The following is a 13,954-nucleotide window of genomic DNA, read 5'->3' as shown; positions in this document are numbered from 1 at the left end:
AGAGGGGCGGCAGAAGAGAAGATAGTGCCAGTGGGAGAGAAAGAGAGACGAGACAGTGATGTTGGGGGAGGAAAGCGGCAGTAAAAGAGAAAGAGAGATAGATGGAGATAGAAGCAGTGGAAGCGATAGAGAAAGGAGGCAGTGGAAATGAGGAATTCATATGAGTGGAAACCATACGTGGGGTTGGGGGCTTTGGATCCTCCCAGACTGGCGAACTTGAACACATAGTTATAGAGGAGGGCGCATTTTGGGCCGAAGTTATAAGCACGTGAGTGTGTAGCAATGAATGAGTTGGACCCCCGAAAATTTTTAAACTGCCGATGTATGGTAGAGGCAATGACAGTAGGAAAGAAAGACAAAAGGAGACAGTGTGAGAGAAGAGACGACGGCAGTGGGATAGACCACAAATCAATGGAAGAAAAAGGAGGCAGTAGGAGAGAGACATATATAGACAGTGACAGAGCGAGGGAGATGCTGAGTATGAAGGCTTTCCTACAAAGAGAGAGTGGGTGAAAGGATTTAGAATGTTCTGTCTTAAAAGAGAGCGAATACGTCCGCAAACCACAATTTTTATGTGATTAAGGTGGAATGAAGTTAAGGCACCTCACTTTTCTGTCACAGTCTTTTAAAGAGAAACGCATTCGCCTTTCTTGTGTTCGGAAAGTAGCATTTTTCTGCTGGTTATTAATATTACATCCGAGATCATTAGCATGCACGATGAAAGCAAAGCTATCAACAGATAACACACTGTGTGGTTCCTACTAAGAAATCCTCAATCAGATCACAAATTTATTTCATTTGATATCTCATATGATCATATTTTCATTAAAAAGTGTTCTTGTCGTACTGAATCAAAAGCCTTTCTGAAGTTAAGAAATAATGGATCTAACTCATTGCCTCTTTCGGTCGCTGTTAGGGTGTCATGTGAAGAAAGAGCTAGATATATGAACTGTTCACTTCAGTTTCATAACAGCTCCAGTGCCTCTCTTCTCTTGCTGATTTGCCTGGCCGGCCGCGGTGGCCAAGCGGTTCTAGGCGCTTCAGTCCGGAACCGAGCGACAGCTACGGTCGGAGGTTCGAACCCTGCCTCGCGCATGGATGTGTGTGATGTCCTTAGGTTAGTTGGGTTTAAGTAGTCCTCAGTTCTAGGGACTGATGACCTCAGATGTTAAGTCCCATACTGCTCAGAGCCATTTGAACCATTTTTGATTTGCCTGGATTACGAAGTCTTCCTTTACTCGAAGCGTTTCTTTTATTTCTGGACGAGCAGTAAACAGAGGGAATTTTCTTGCAGCCTTCTGCTGAGGAGCTACGGGAAGCGTATCTGTCAATGACAAATAGGATCACACTGTAAAGCTCACTCTCGCCGTTGAACAAATCTCTTTCTGTTCACTTTTGGCTAACGCTTTTAAAACCCATGCCTCAGTGCCGCAGCTTATTAATGAGAGTAAAAAAGTTATAGAGGCCTGGTCCCAGGCACACATCTAATTTACTTTTGAGAACAGCATTTTATATCACAATGAGGTGGTAAGCGGTGTTTAATTTCCTGTTTATTTCTTTCAGGGCCCAGCCGCCTGCCGTTTTCATTGATCCGAACTACTCGGATTCATCAACAGGTTCAATAACTTCTGTGCTAATCACAAAATAAAGGGGGGACGTTCATGAATTTGACCGGAAATATCAGTTTTCAATTTATTTTTTGTTTGTTAGTAGAACTGATGGAAAATAAGTTCCCAAAGTTTCAGTGATGAAATAGTATCCGAAGTGTCTAAAAATAATTAAATGTGTGACGCGACATTCCTGCCACGACCACTTTTTGAAGCAACACTTCAATACCAGCTCCGTGAACAACGATTCCATGGATTACTTTCAAGAAAATTTGCGTGGGATGCATCTAGAAGGCTGTGGTATATACTCTTATAGATCATCTGTGACTCTGTTTCTCAACTTAGGAACAATAACAAACCAGCCGCTTTGTTTATGAAGAAGTAATTCTTGCTTTACCACATTTCATCTGCTACAGTTGTCAGAATTGGAAATTATGATGGAAATATCGTACTTAATTATGGGAACATAGGGACGATGAAGGTGTTAGAGACAATGGGCTTTAGAGAAGCAAATTTCACTCAAGACATATTGAGAAAAATAGATTTACAAAAAGTCAGTTGAAGAGCTGGTAAAGGAAAGAAGGCAGGAAGCCTTGAAGGGAAAGAGGACCCAGAGCACAAATCTGGGGCCTTCTGACAAGGTGACATAAGAAAAAACTAACTTCCTGAAAATTATGTTTTTTTAAGTTTATGTACGTTTTTCTCAGAATCTATCAAAGCTAGAATTATGAAATTTTGTACACTTGTTTCTACAAACACAATAAAAGTTATCTCAAGAGTAAATTTGAAATTCTGACTGTATGCTAAGATATGGGTACCAGTGATTGGGATTTTGACCGAATTTTACATTATACCTACATCATTACAATTATAAAATATTCAAACCCTCCTATTCGATATATTCAAGAAACCTCTCGAGAGAATCTTATTATGTATACGAAGAGATTAAACAGAAAAGTATGTAGAGTCTGTTGAAACGTATTATTTTTTGTATTATTTTTCTGAAAATTTTTTAAATTTTATATATACTCCAAGGAACTTAAAAATTAATTTCATGTAAAGCATGATTTAAAATTTTATTGCCGTAGCTTCAAATTGTGGATTTGGTGGATCTTTTAAACAGTTCTTCATGAACATCCACTCTTAAAGGAGTCAGGTAATGACATTTGACACAACCCAAAACTGTTCTCAGCAGTGCTGGAGAAGGATATCAGGACGATAGAGAAGGAAGATACATGTTAATTGAATATACCTGGAGTAGTCTTTGTCTTGCTGACGAAACTGTAATGTTTGCTTCAAGTGCAGATATGTGTCAGCAACGAATGAGCGAAGTTAACAGATCAAGCTTGTATGCGGTCTTGAGAATCAATTGTTATAAGTCAGACAATTTATAATCCGGTAGATCCTACCAAGAAGGCGTTGAGAAAAAGACTGAGAAAGGGTACATTCTACGAATCGGAGCGTCCAATGTCTGAAGTGTGAATGTGGTACGGAAGCTTGAAAATCTGAAAAGGCAACGAAAAGTCTGAACCTAGACATAGTACATGTCAGTCATGTACAAGGGAAAGAAGATAAAGATATACACGGTCATCTGAATGTATGGTATTATCAAGAGCATCAGAAAATGCGTAATGAGAGTAAATTTCTTTCTGAACAGGGAGGCTGTGGGAAGAGTGAGTTACTGTGAACTGTTCAGTAGTAGGATTACTCTCATCAGAATCGAAACGAAACCAATTTTTGCAACTATATTTCAGGTATACATGCTGACATCAGAAGCAGAAGATAAAGAGGTACAAAGACTATATGAAGTAAATAAATGTTGACTCAAAATGTGAATGAAGGTAAAAATGTGATAATTGTGGGTGCTTGAGAGAGTACTGTAGGGGAAGGAATGGTTATGATACGGGTTTGCAGTAGAAGTGCTAGAGGAGGAGACCCTCAGAGCTCTCGGAAGAAAAGGAGAGAAGGAGGGAGGGAGAGAGAGAGAGAGAGAGAGAGAAATAGCTAGTAATTGCTGCTCAAAAATTGCAAGAGGAAAAGTTATGTGTGGAAAAGACCAGGAGACACAGGATGATGCCAACTGTATTACGTCATGTTGAGTCAGAGATCTATATTACTAAAACGCTGTCCCTGAAAATGGTACCAGCCGCAGCGTCTGGACATTCGATTTTCAGTTTCACTTGTAAATATTGACCGAATTTAAAAACTTAAAATACTCTCTTTATCTACTCATTAAGAGGTATAATCGTGTGTTAAATGTTTAACAGCATAACTCAAATATTATAGCTAGAAACAACATGTGTTTCTCTTGGGGCGGAGTAACTGACGGGCGCAAATACAAGGACTTCATTCATTCGGTACTTGAGAGTGAGAGCACTTGGCGTCTTCCAACGAAGCTTACACATAATTTCAAATTTTTACAAAACTTTACAAATGAAATAACACAATTTCAGAGATTTCACTGGTCTTATAAAGATATGATTATATGTACATGAATTGAAGTGGCGAGTGAAAATTTGTACCAAGGCCGGGAATCGAAGCCAGCTCTGCTGCTTATTCGGCAGGTGGGTTAGCCACTAAGCCACCTTGGCACAGTGGTTCACAAATTTTCACTCGCCGCTTCAGTCTGTAAGTGTAAAATCATGCCTGTATGTGACAAGTAAAGTCACTGAAATTGTGTAATTTCATCTCTAAAAGTACCTTCATCTGGGTTTCACGCTGGATTCCGCATTTACGTCTGATGCTGAGGTGCTATTCCAGAGAGCCTCGGCAATTCTGTTCGTTTGTAAGAGGGAATTTAATGTGGGCTGAAGCGGCAGTGAGAATTTGGATCAAGGAGGGAGGCGTGCCAGGGTAATTCGTGCAGTTGTGTAAACTGCTGCGCCAAGGTAACTTAGTGGCTAATGCACCTGCCTAGTAAGCAGGAGACCAGGACTCGATTCCCAGCCTTGGAACAAATTTTCACTCACTGCTTAAATCTACAACATAAAAAAATTACAGAACTTTTCCTCACTGAAATCCTTCACAAAATGATGAAAGCAAAAATTTTTATCACTTACTATGTGAAGTGCACAAATGAACAAAACATCTGAACTGTTTTCTCAAGCCCAGGGTGTAAAACAGACATTCCGGATAAATATGAACCTGGCTCTGTAATGCAGCAAATATTAGGTGCAATTATAAATGCTGCTGTCAAGTAAGTAGAATGCATAAGTTAATAAAAGTGAAAGGTTGAGATATATTCTAGAAAGATAAAACAGCTATTCCCTTTTTCATTCTACAAGCTTTCAGGGGTCAAGTGATACACAACAATCATGTTCAACTATTTCCAACACTCAATAACAAATTATTTAACTCTTGAACATATTTGATTGGCGATTAGTAAATTCATTATCTCCATAAATGAAAATTTTTATCACAGGCAAGAATGATTAAAAATCTTCATCAGCTAACTTACGTCTACAATGGCGTAGCTGGTCAATGCACTGAGTTGGTGGAGAATAGTTTTACTGTTCAAACCAATGAAAAACTCTCATGTACTGAATGTGAGGGTAGGTTAGAATCCTAGTTTTTGATATTCAATGGTCAAAGTGTACACAAGTTGGAGTGAGCAAAATCTCGGCTCAACATTTACTGAGGCCTAATGCACAATGGTACTTTACCAAGCGGGATCTGCAACGGCGTTGTCTCCGAGCTGGATCTGAAATACTAATTCTCTACTCTGGTCCTGACTGAATTCACTCAGTGTCAACTTTCCTGCGTTCTGTAGAATGTTAATTTTTCCCTAGTCGAAATACTGGCTATTGCATATTTGCTAAGGGTTGGAGCGATGTGCACAATTTCTTTTCCCACAAAAATTCCCACGGGAATAATTAACTACCTCTTTGCTATCTGTCTCCCCATATGTGAAGCATATCGTCCACGCTTTGCAGAATCAAAGCTCTCCATGCCCTCGCTATTTTCCCCACACTTGTGCAGTCTGCTGTGAGACAACAGAGATTTCTAGAAATTTTAGTTCTCAAAATGCTTTTATATGATAGGGATGTCCCCACTGTGTCACGTTTGCGTCGCCCAGTATGGCTTCAGCCAATCACCATCTCATTAGCGGTGAATTTTATTTTTCCTGCTGGGTCGCCACCTAGCCCTGTTAAAGCCATCTAACCATTTACCCTCAGTCCTGGCCATATCTACATTAAAAGGAATTATGTATTTTTCTGGCCTTATCCCTTTCTGTGCTGAAGCTCGCTGTTCTCTTGTTAAGTGGGGTTTTCCAATAGCAATAACAACCTGCTTGGTTCGTCTCCAAAATGCGTTTCACTTTAACTTACTTATGCATGCCCCTGTCCTTACATTTGTAGATATTGTTTTGTTAGTTTTCGGTACATGGGATTACTGCAATTGCTTTTTTGTTGATATAATACAATTATTATTTTCTGAGGATGTCATACTGTATCGTACTGTCGTTATGGGTCAGGCTCATGTAAGGTCCATAAAACCCAGATACTTTACAACTGCACTTTACACTGCTCATGCACTCAGACTTCAATACCAGACGGGATGTTTTAATCTATTGCTTCTTTACTACTAACTCCATTCACAACACAGTTTGCAGACAGTAGCCACATATACCATGTGTCATACTTCTGGCTTCGCAGCCATCATATTCAGGTACAAGAAGCTCTCCTTACAGCAGTTGAGAAGGCAGCTGTGGCAAGATGACGTAATGTGGTGTGAGGTACCGATGACAGCCTAAATTGTGGTCCTTCTCCGCGATTGCCTGCTGTGTTCGGAAGTTGTGCAGCAAAATGGTTATCTTCTGTTATTAAGATTTGAAAAATTAAACAGCATATTTACTTATATTTCAATTTAAAGCATCTCTCAGTAGCGTGCTATCATTGCATTACTTCACAAGTATTATTAACCATCAGCATAATAAACAACTGCAAAACAAAAAGGCAGACGAAGCACTTGGGTGATCTTCGGGTTGCGCCTGATTTGGATGGCAGGCGAAGTGGTTTGGCTGTAAGAGCAGAGCCGATTCGGCAGTCTCGGAGAAAGGACAAGTTGTCCGCCACGGTTTCAGTTAAGACTTAGTTAGCTATGTCTAGTGTGTAAATCAGAGCTGGTTTGGCAGTGTCGGAGGACAGGCATGTTGACTCCAGCGGCCAGTGTCACTTACGATTTCATTAGTAATCCATGGCTCGTTTGGCTGTCTCGAAGGACAGATATGTTGCCTACCGCGGTATTGGTTAAGACATTACTTGCAATGTCTATTTGAGAACAGTGTGATTGTAATTACAGAAATACGCAGCTAATTATTTTGTTAAAGAGTGGAAAGTATTTGTGTCTCTAAAGTGAAATGTAATTGTGCAGTTTCTCATTTTCTGCCATTGGAAATCGAGTGGCATCCAGTATAAACAAACGGATCGGAAATTTAATTATTTCTAAAATAACAGTACCTCGCTAAGAGTTTCTTATAGCCTCAAGATTACGGATTCACGATCTGCGTGCTGCTTTCTGCGCAGGTGACAACAACTATAGAGAGCTGCAGGTTGGTGAACATTTATTAGAACTTACACATCCACTCAGAGCGCTAGAAGTAAATAGACACCTCGCGTGTACTGCTATCTTAGTACAAATGAGATAAGTGACACGTCATCTGTGGTAACACAGAGACGGTATGAAGGAGAGAAATGTTTTTGAGGGAAGGAATTTATCATAGACACGCATATATATCACTTCTCTTTCCACCTCACTCTCTCTTTTTTGACTTGCCGTACACGGAATGTAACTCCAAAACTGTATCGGCTCTCTACATCATCAGGCGTATCGTTTTAATTTATTACTTCTTTACTAATAAGCACTTTGCATACTGTGTCGACACATATCACTTAATGTACCTGCTTTATTATATCAATGCACGACTTATGATTCGGAAGATATGACGTTACAAAGATTGATATTCTTGAAAAACTGGCATTCGGTTAAATTGGAGAGCAAATTACGGAGTTCATATTCATCCATTGTTTCATAATAAGAGCACTTTGTGACTTCCAACGCACATTAAGTATAATGTCAAAGCTTCACCAAACTTTTTCTCGATTGCATACTTAAAGATAGATATTTAACACTTTAACTCGTTTGTACAGTAATCAGACGTTTCCAACTGCTGTATACATGGTGATTCAATGCTTTAACGAACAGTCATTGGAGGTAAGTTTGCACAGATTTTTACGATTTTTTTGAAAATACTGGACACAAAATAAATTACACAAGACAACAGACGTCATGACATTTTACACCTACAGTGCTTGGAAAAGTGAAAATGTATACTGTGGCCGATTAGAGTAAAATTTCATATTTAATGCTGTAGAAAGAAACACAGTCATTCAGAATTACATTAGACCAGTCTTAAAAAACAAAGATTTTTTCCTGTATGTGGGTAAATTTAGATCGTGCCAGAAGGAAAACAAGTATTAATAATAAGTAAACATAAACAATGTTAAATCAGTACTGCAGGTTTACTCTCAAATATCAAGATATTAGCTTAGAAATTAAATTAGGAAATGAGACATTTAAAGTAGTAGATGAGTTTTGTTACTTGGGCAGTAAAATAACTGATCATGGCCGACGTAGAGAGGCTATAAAATGTAGACTGGCAATGGCAAGAACAGCATTTCTGAAAAAGAGAAATTTGTTCGCATCCAATATAGACTTAATTGTTAGGAAGTCTTTTCTGAAGGTATTTGTCTGGACTCTAGCTATGTATGGAAGTGAGACATGGACGATAAACACTTTAAACAAAATGTGAACAGAAGCTTTCGAAATGTGGTGCTACAGAAGAATGTCGAAGATGAGATGTGACGATCACGTAACTAATGAGGAGGTATTGAATAGAATTGAGGAGACAAGAAATTTATGGCACAACTTGATCAAAAGAAGGAGTCGGTTGATGGGACACATCCTGAGACATCGGGGGATCACCAGTTTAGTATTGGACGGAAGTGTGTGTGTGTGTGTGGGGGGGGGGGGGGGGTGTAGTAAAAATCGTAGAGGGAGACCAACAGATGAATATAGTAAGCAGGTCAGAAGAATGTAGGTTGCAGTAATTATTCGAAGATGAACAGGCTCCTACGGGAGAGAGCAGAACGGAGAGCTGCATCAAACCAAACCAGTCTTTGGACTGAAGAGCACAATAGCAAGGTATTTGTATCGTCCTGGCACTGTTCATCTTAAATCACTGTCGTCAGAAATTCTATTCACAGCCATCGCAATTAAAGGATAATCACAAGCCTAAGATCTTGTAGGAAGTTGTAAATATAACTGAAATACTGGCTATAAATCACAGAGGGTAATAAAACTTAATTTTAGGACAAAATAACGCAAATAGGCAGAGTGGCAGGCATTTGAAGTAAAAGTGGTAAATGGTGGAAACATACCCTGACTGGTGAAAGGTTATCGTGATTGACAGAATCGGCGATTCGCCGGTTCTTTTACTAACAAATCACGGGAGGTTCCGGTGTCAGGTCCAGTCAACGATACGGTCATTTCAGACGGAGCAAAAGCTTGATTTTGCGAAGCATCTCGAAATAAATCGACGTGTCCTTCTCAAAGGGACCATTCTGCCATTTGCCTTCATCTATTTAGGGAAATCACGGGATATCTCAATTTGAATAGCCGGACGGCGATTTGGATTACTATTATTCAGAACTCGACTTGAGTGTCTTTCCACAGCGCCATCCTGATCGGTATTTTTTAGCACAGTAACCACATGGATGTAATAATTGGAATAAAAACAACCGTCTCTCAAATATTTACCTTAGTTCACCTCAGAAATGAACATTCAGTTCTGAAGTGAACTATAATTTCCCGTAGGAAAACGGAATTTTAAAAACGGATTGAAGTCATTACAGGGAAGCAGTTGATTCTAAGCGTTTTGGTCAATGAATTTGATTCTGTAATTAAATCCGATTTGCGCCTTTCCACATCATAACGAGAGTCATGGACATTTTAGGATTGTTCTGAGGTTATTTCTACGGAAATTAAAACTGTATTGCTAAAAACTGAGAGTTGATAAGGCAGTAACATTAATGATATATTTATTAATAACATTCCGCCTTCACCCACGATTTTCTTTTAATTACTGCCGGCCGGTGTGGCCGTGCGGTTCTAGGCGCGTCAGTCTGGAACCGCGTGACCGCTACGGTCGCAGGTTCGAATCCTGCCTTGGGCATGGATGTGTGTGATGTCCTTAGGTTAGTTAGGTTTAAGTAGTTCTAAGTTCTAGGGGATTGATGACCTCGGAAGTTAAGTCCCATAGTGCTCAGAGCCATTTGAACCATTTTTCTAATTACTGTCCAACACCTTTCGGAGCCACATTCCATTTTCAAGGACTCCATAGACATAATGTGCGTTGCATCTGCTTCAGTTTTCCTTCTAACAGTGACAGAAATTTAACGAGAAAATTGTCTCAGGCGGAATTTATGAGATTTATACTAGAAAAATGAGAGGAATATTGTAACATATTCAGTTATTTTGCACATAAAATTCGTCTTAGGCATCGCAGTGCAATTACATTTTGAACGATTTTACATATTTATGATCGTACTACATGACTCACACGACGTATACTTAGCCTATGTTACAATGATGTGATGAAGTATTGAATTTCATATATTTCCTTTTGCATAGACTGACGAAGTAAAATAAAAAAAATAAAAAAAACTGTTTAGAGGGATGACAGTTAACGATTTTAGTTTTACATTCTTGCATATTCAACACGAGATTTGACATACTTATTAATGTACAAAGTGACTCAAAATACTCGTTAAAATTTACTGCTTCTATTGCTAAGTGTGTGATTTATACTTGTTGGATTGTAACATAGTAATAACTTCGTATGATACAAGGTATACAACTTTGTTTATGCCGTTTTTTCTCCAACATTTGAGGCTTTAATGAAACAGTTTGGTTACACATATACCATTAAAAGTATTTTCCATCGCTGGCCACCACTTTCTCCCATCTTTCGGGCAGTGTACGAATACCGCGTCGATAAAATGGTTCATCTTTTGAAGCGATCCACGAATCGATCCAATTTGTCACTTCTTCATGAGATCGGAAGTGTTGGTCAGCCAGACCATGCGCCATTGATCTAAACAGGTGATAGTCAGAGGGAACAATGTCTGGAGAATACGGCGGGTGGGGTAGGACTTCCCGTTTTAACATTTCCAAATACGTTTTGACCTCTTTTGCAACGTGGGGTCGAGCGTTGTCGTGCTGTAAAATTACTTTATCGTGCCTCTCGCTGTATTACGGCCGTTTGTCTTTTAATGCTCTGCTCAGACGCATTAATTGCGTTCGATAACGAGCACCTGTGATTGTTTCACTTGGTTTTAACACCTCATAGTACACGACGCCGAGCTGATCCCATCAAATGCAGAGAATGATCTTGGAGCCGTGAATATTCGGTTTGGCCGTCGACGTGGAAGCATGGCCGGGATATCCCCATGATTTTTTTGCGTTTAGAGTTATCGTAATGAACCCATTTATCGGTCCCGGTCACAATGCGATGCAGAAATCCCTTCCGTTTTTGCCTCTGAAGCAACTGTTCACAAACACACAAACGCTGTTGAACGTCTCATGGTTTCAGCTCACATGGGACCCAACTTCCTTCTTTCTGGATCATGCCCATACCATTGAGACGTTTTGAAACGGCTTGCTGTGTAACTCCCACTAATCGTGCCAATTCTTCTTGAGTTTGACGCGACTCTTCACTCAGTAATGTCTCCAATTTTGCATCTTCTAAAACATTCTCTCTTCCACCACTATGCCGGTCTACGACGTTAAAATCACCGTTCTTGAAGTGTTGAAACCACTCACGACACGTTCTTTCACTAACAGCGCCCTTACCATTCGTACCTGAGAGCATTCGATGAGACTCAGCCGCTGTTTTCTTCATATTGAAACAAAACAGTAACACCTCCCGAAAATGACGAGAATCAGGCTCGTAAACTGACATTTTCAACCAAGAACAACTTTATGATGCAGACACAAATCGACTAATGTTCGAATGAGGTTATGTTGACCGACGTCCAAGCTAACTGCCTGACGTCTGCGATCTGTTTCTTTCGACAGCTACTTACCGTTGTCGCCACCTATCGGCAAACGGTGGAAGCAAAGTTGTACATCTTGTATGAAACTGCCTTCAAAGATATAACGAGAGTAATGGGTGGTTTAGTTGGAAGATGGGAAAGGGGGGGGGGGAATGAAGAGAGAGAGAGAGAGACAAACCAAGGTAGCTCCGAAACAAGTGGGATAGTAATTAAAAAACAAGTTTATTGTGACTGAACACGGAATATTGTTAAAAAAATATACTACTCACCTGGAAGTTACAGTCACGGACAGCCCACGACTTAATGTCCAATAATAACGTTAAAGATGGTATCAAGGAATGTAAGATTCACCAACTCTTTGGCATGATTGACCGAAGAAAGATACTTCAGTGAACTGGTTGCGTTGCGCATGTTTCAAGTTTTTTATATTGAATAACTTTACGTTCGGAACGAATAATTGTGTCAGTGGTAAAAGGTGCGCCGTTGTTGAATATCCACACGCAATGAACGTGGAGCTCTATGCAAACTGTTTCCTTCACCTAGCAGTGCTCTCACCAGGTGAGCTATCCAGAAATTACTCACAATTTCACTTCTACCGGTGCCTTCCCGATATCCCTAACCGCACAGAAACTCTTCATGCTTTGCTGGTGTAGCATTCCTGACAGAAAAAAACTAGTTACGATTTGTACGTTACTAAGCGACTTCCTCCTTACGTAATGGAAATGAGTTAAAAGAAGGAAGATGTGAATTTTGTGCTAGATGATGTACATTTGAAGATGTAGAAACGGAATGTTACCGCGACAGTGGCGTGAAGACATCCGTTAATAGAGGCGTTCTCACGGCGTTTATAACGAGCAGGAAGTGAAGGGAGTTTAAATCGCGTTTCCGTTTAGCTTTTTGCTCAGCCGCTTGCTCAGCAAGTATACCCGTCGTCTGAGAGACTTGCAGACTCTATAACACAGTGTACTGAAGCAGCGATGGGACGCTGATTTCGTTATTTGCGGCAGCTGTGTTCAAAGTCCGGTGCAAACAACGTGGTATACATATTCCCCGATCCCTCCATTTGCACATCTTTTCCTTATCAGATCACTACATGGGAGTTTCGGTGTGGCTCCTTGGACACGTTGGTAACGGAAACTCTCCCTCAGGGGTTGGTGGATGACTTGTCTACACTCATATTTGAAGCCATATTGATTGTTATTCCACGTGACTGTTTGTCAAGCAGTGTCTGAAAAATCTGTTTGTAAATTAATTTATGCTCTGCTTCTCACGACTGCCCTTCTTATTAAACGAATAAAGGCGACATCAGTTGTAAAGTAACCGCTGACTTACCTTGAGAATGTAAGAATAGTCAGCTATAGGAAATACGGGGCGACATACGGGAGGCGAATTGTTTTTAAATAGAGAACACTCGGTCATATTTATGGATTCTTCCGTCGCTTCTTGATAGAACAATTTCATATTAAGGATTGGTAACACTTAGGTTGTTTTTTGTTCTACTGATTTTTATTTGTATGAACTAGTTTTCGGCTTATTAGGCCATCTTCAGATAACTGGCCTGAAGATGGTCTAATAAGCCGAAAACTAGTTCATACAAATAAAAATCAGTAGAACAAAAAACCGCCGAAGCGTTATTCAATACTGGGTCAGCTTTAAAATTACTTAATGTTTATTGATATTAAATCAAAGCTCATTATTGTCATTTGAAACAGGGCAGATTTATTCGCAAAAAATAGTGTCGTCGAGGTAATGTCCGTCTTTCGAATGCAATATTCAAGTTCTTCTACAAATCCCCCATCACACTGACCAATGTCTCTGCAGGGATTGGGGCAATTTTTTGAATCATACAGTGTAGGCTTTCACGACCGGCGTCTTCATTAGATAAAACTTCCGGACTGAGAGGCGGTGGTCGATGTATAAAACTGCTTCCTGAAGTTTCGTCTCCAACTGCGGGAGACATCGTCGGAGGTAAAACGGCTACCACCACTAAGGCTTGAAGGACTGCACTCAATAAAGAGGTGTCATTAAAACGCTGGTGAACAAAGGCAACAAAATCTAGGAACCGGTTTATTTGCAGGATGACTCAAATCACTTATGGTCAACCTACAGGAAAATGGATATGCTAGTAAGGAAATTGATCAAGCAGTCGATCAAAGAAGAGAATAAGCCGGAAGTACTGATCAGCAACGTCGCCATCTGGTAATGTTTTTCTCCCGTTCATTAATAAAGTTA

Source organism: Schistocerca americana, chromosome 2 (assembly GCF_021461395.2).
Source record: "Schistocerca americana isolate TAMUIC-IGC-003095 chromosome 2, iqSchAmer2.1, whole genome shotgun sequence".
In the NCBI taxonomy this organism is placed as follows: Eukaryota; Metazoa; Arthropoda; class Insecta; order Orthoptera; family Acrididae; genus Schistocerca; species Schistocerca americana.
Note: the sequence above shows the minus strand (reverse complement) of the source record.